Raw genomic sequence first — 4683 nt, 5'->3', positions numbered from 1 at the left:
TTCAAATATATGTTGATGATATTATTTTTGGATCCTCTAATAAAAGTCATGCAAGAAATTCTCTAAGTCCATGCGTAATGAATTTGAAATGAGCATGATGGGTGAACTAACCTTCTTTCTTGGACTTCAAGTGAAACAATTGAAGGAAGGGACCTTTATTCATCAAGAAAAATATGCTAATGATCTTGTCAAAAAGTTTGGACTGAAAAATTGCAAAAAAACTGATATACCAATGTCAAGTTCTTTGAAGATAGACAAAGATGAAGGGGAAAGAAAGTTGACCGTAAGCTATACGAGAGTATCATTGGTTCACTTCTTTATCTTATCGCTTCTAGACCCGACATTTTGTTTAGTGTTTGCATTTGTGCTAGATTTCAAGCAGACCCAAAAGAATCTCATCTAAGTGCTGCAAAGCGTATTATCAAATACATTGCATCAACTTGAGCATTGGTCTTTGGTATCCTAAAAGGAGACTTTACTCTTCTCGGATATTCGGACACGGACCTAGCCGGATGCGGAGTTGATAGAAAGAGTACCTTGGGTACACACAACTACTTGGAGACGGGACAATGTCTTGATTTTCAAGAAAGCAAAAACGGTAGCTCTTTCTACAGCGAGCGGAATATGTAGCTCTTGGAAGTTGTTGTTCACAAATTCTGTGGATAAAACAATAGCTAAGAGACTTGAAATGAAGATTCATGCATGGAGATTAATTGTGACAACACCCGCGCAATCAATCTCACTAAGAATCCAATTCTTCACTCAAGAGCAAAGCATATAGAGATTCGACATCACTTCATTAGAGATCATGTTCAAAATGGAGAAGTTTCGATTCAGTTTGTTGACTTAAAAGAATCAAGCTGGTAGATATATTTACAAAGCCTTTGGAGAAAAATCAATTTGAAATCATCCGTTCAAGACTCAACATCTTGAAGTTTGAAGAAGTTAAAGTCTAGAGACTCCTAGACTCAGACGATCAAGGTTTTCTTTCGTAAGTTATTTTACTTTCTTATGTCTCAATTCTCATCTCGAAAAGGTACGATCATCAACCGTGTTTGATTATTGCTATCTTTAATTGACGTGATTATTGCAACGTTTCCTTTTCGAAAATGAGTTATTTTTGAAATGAAAATTATCTAATTTTTCGAAAAAGGGCAGTTATTTTTTAAAGGGCATCTTTATACTTTCTTTTATGATGTTCCGTATGCCTCTTCGACTGTTATATATACGTCGATTTCTCTTAGTTTCACTCACAAAAACCCTAAGAGAGTACCGATCTTCCATTTCTTTCTTCTTCTCTTGTTTAATCTTCGAAAATTTGTCATCTTTCTTGGGAAAACAAGCTTGGAATCTCTCAAAGACTGTGAAAATGTCTTCCCAAAGAAAGTCTTCGAGGATCGCAAGCGGGGACCACATCAAATGCGTGAGGGCCTACGTACTTGATCTCACCGAGGAAGAAGAGTTTCTTAGTCGATGAAAGGGAGCCCACAACATTTTCAGCGCGTCCATCTTCTCCATCTAGACAACGGGAGGTTTGCTCGACAAGAAAAAGGAAGAAATAATGAAGATGCGGGAACACAGAGTCTATAAGCCTTCTTTACCTACAAGCTTTATCGTGCTTTAAAAAGGGGTGGAACTCCTTTGAACTACATTGGCCAATTTAAAAGACAAATGGTACAAAAATGAAACATTCTTTTTTACGCACAATGGAGCGTTTGGGAATTGCCCTGGCCGGATCAGCGGAAGAGGCATTACGCAAATATCCCAATCGATCCTCGTGTTGGAGAAGCTGGAATCGATAGATGGGAATGATGATGACAAGTTGTACGGTCGGTTTCAACCGAGAATGGGTGTTGCAGCAAGAATTCGGGAAAAAGGACAGACTTGTTTTGATCGGAGGAACAAAAGCATCTATACTCTAAGTTGTTGAAGCATGGGGTGATAAACCTAGAAGTGTGGACTTTGATTTCCTTGATGCTGTGAATGTTAAATTGAGGGAAAAAATTCAGTCTTCTTCAACTTGAGCAGTTACATTCGACTCTCTACGTAAGCCTATCTTTGAACTCACTTGCTTATTTCTATTCAAATCTTAGTTTCTTGGATGCGAATAGATTCTCTTTTAGTGTCCGAGATCAGGACTATGTGGTGGATGTATATATGTTGGCTGATGTGATGGGGGTTGAGATAGGGAGATATCAACCTATCAATGTCTCTATTACTCGTACTACGTTGGAACTTGTTAAGGATAGAAGGACAGAGGGAAAGGTTTCCTACTCAAGGATGAGTGCATTCAACATTACGCTTCACAAGATTGTGATTAATTGCCTTAGACCAAAATCTACTTCAAAAGACCGATGTTTCAAACTCGAGGCAAAGCCGTGTATGCCATCAATGCGGGAAAAAGTTCTCTCTTCCACATACTATTATGTTCCACATGTGCGGGCGTGATGAAGGATAAGGGTCAACTTCCTTATCCAAATCTTGTGACAAAGTTATTCGAGACATTTGAATGTTCAGCCTCACGAATTCTCCGTGTTCGATCGTGTGATGAAATGGTGGTGGGACCGAAAATGGTCTCTAAAATGCGTTTGAAGGAACTCAACAAGGCGTTGGAGAAATTCAAGGAGAAAACTCTGTTAAGTCTCATCAAGTCTCTTCGGCTACAAAGAGAAAGGAAAGGAGCCCATGGTAGCTCCATCCAAGAAAAGAAGAGCTCATCGTTGAGGATGAAGATGATGAGGAAGACATCACCATTTCTGCTATGACATTGAAGAACTTGAGTCGTTACGTTCCCGAATCAATGGAGAGACAAGATAAAGGACACGAGATGAGACAAAAACGAGAGGGAGTTTGGAGAAAGAGAAAATTTAGAAGCGAGAGGAAAGACAAACGAGAGGAGAGAGAAGCAGAAGAAAGAGATGAAGAGGAGGAAAAGAGAATTGAAGAAGAAGAGGAGAGGAGATCAAGCGGAACGGAGAGCATGAGGAACACTCTTCTCCACCCGAAGGCATGGAAACGAGGGGAGACCGTGAAAAAGTGGAATGTCCTCATATCCTACTACGGTGAGGGAGTCGGTCGTTCTCCAGCGGATCCGGGAGGACATCTATGCTCTCAATTTCCTAAAGAGGGACATGATGGTTCATCGCCCAATCTGCGTGACCATGCTGATTTGCCATCGTCTAACTTTACTCCATCTGATCGAGCAGAAGCCAGTACGCAGACTGATAATTCAGCAGACTTACGCAGAATTCTTGATGTTCTCTTGGAAATGCGGGGTCAGATATATGCTCTGGGATGCGAAGTTCAGAATTTGCAGAATGTACGTCAAGCTTCTTCAGTTTCTTTGAATGATCAGATCCAAGCGCTTTCTCTTCAGATTCAAGCAAATGCTAAGGGTGAAGAGGTGGCTCAACTGAAGGAAGACTTGAAAAAGCTGGAAGGCATTGTCCAGTCAATGGGAGATTTCTAGCTTGTTCGTGTTCCCAAGCATTCTTGAATCAATTCTCTTTCCATCTCAACCTTTTTTATGATGACAAAAAGGGGGAGAGATGCAAGATTTGAAACTTTGAATTTAAACTTGTTTAACTTTGGTTTGTGTTGATGTTTGACTTGACTTGTGTGTCGGATGTGGACCGAATTTGGGATTTGGATTTGATTGCTTATATTAAGTACTATTGATAACTTATGAATGGCTTTACTCACATGAAAGACTAACCTATTTTCTGTGGTTGCAGATTCTAGTATTATCATTAAGCCATTTATCTTTATAAGATATCCATATTTGCTTGAGTATATTTTGCGAGTCAAAGTTATTCAAATCTGCGGGAAAGTTTTGTCACCATAAAAATGGGGAGATTGTTGGAGAAATCTTCTGGAATATTTTGAAGTTGACAAAACTTTTCCATCGGGCCTAGTTTGAAGATTTGAACTCTATTATTCAAAGTCTAAAGACCCCGGGCCCCGAGACTCAAGACTCAAAGTCTATTCTCATTGACGGTTTCTAACCGTCGAAGAAGGGTTATCCCGGAACCGGGTGTTTCATTAAGGATTTGACCTTATCGGCGGAGAAGATCTCTTGGCTGGATATGACATAACGGAATCCTTTATTTGATCATGGTTAATTTAGAGATTAAGGATCCGATAATTGGCGAAGTATACTTAGAAGGTTCTACTTATGAAACCGAGATCCCGATTGTATGGGCGGCGGATTGATGGGCTATCGACATGTTCCTTTAATAGCTCGAATGATCTTCCTAATTGATTCCGTCCAACGGGTAGATTGGAGGAATTCCTTTGGTAAGTGCCAACGGGTATGATGTCATAAAAGAGTATAAAGGAAGACGTTCTAGTTGTTCGAGAGAGTGCATGATAGAAGAATTCCAAAGTCCTAGCTCTTTGTTCTTAGTCAATTCATTTACTAAAGCGAAATCTTGTACGCAAAAAGAGAGTATATACTTTGAGAGACCTTGAGGAAGTGTGGTAGAGGTTCTACACTATGGAATCAAGGAAGAGACTTGCTGTAACATCTATTTTGTTCATAGTGAAATCAACCGGTGGGCTGTTAGTGCGGAAGAGTGGACGTAGGCTTGGAATAAGCCGAACCACTATAAACCTCGTGTTCAATTTTCTCTTCCCTACTCTCTGCTTTACTTTGATCATAATTCGTCCTGTTAACCAAAGAAG

Source organism: Eucalyptus grandis, chromosome 5 (genome assembly GCF_016545825.1).
Source record: "Eucalyptus grandis isolate ANBG69807.140 chromosome 5, ASM1654582v1, whole genome shotgun sequence".
NCBI classification, from domain to species: Eukaryota; Viridiplantae; Streptophyta; class Magnoliopsida; order Myrtales; family Myrtaceae; genus Eucalyptus; species Eucalyptus grandis.
Note: the sequence above shows the minus strand (reverse complement) of the source record.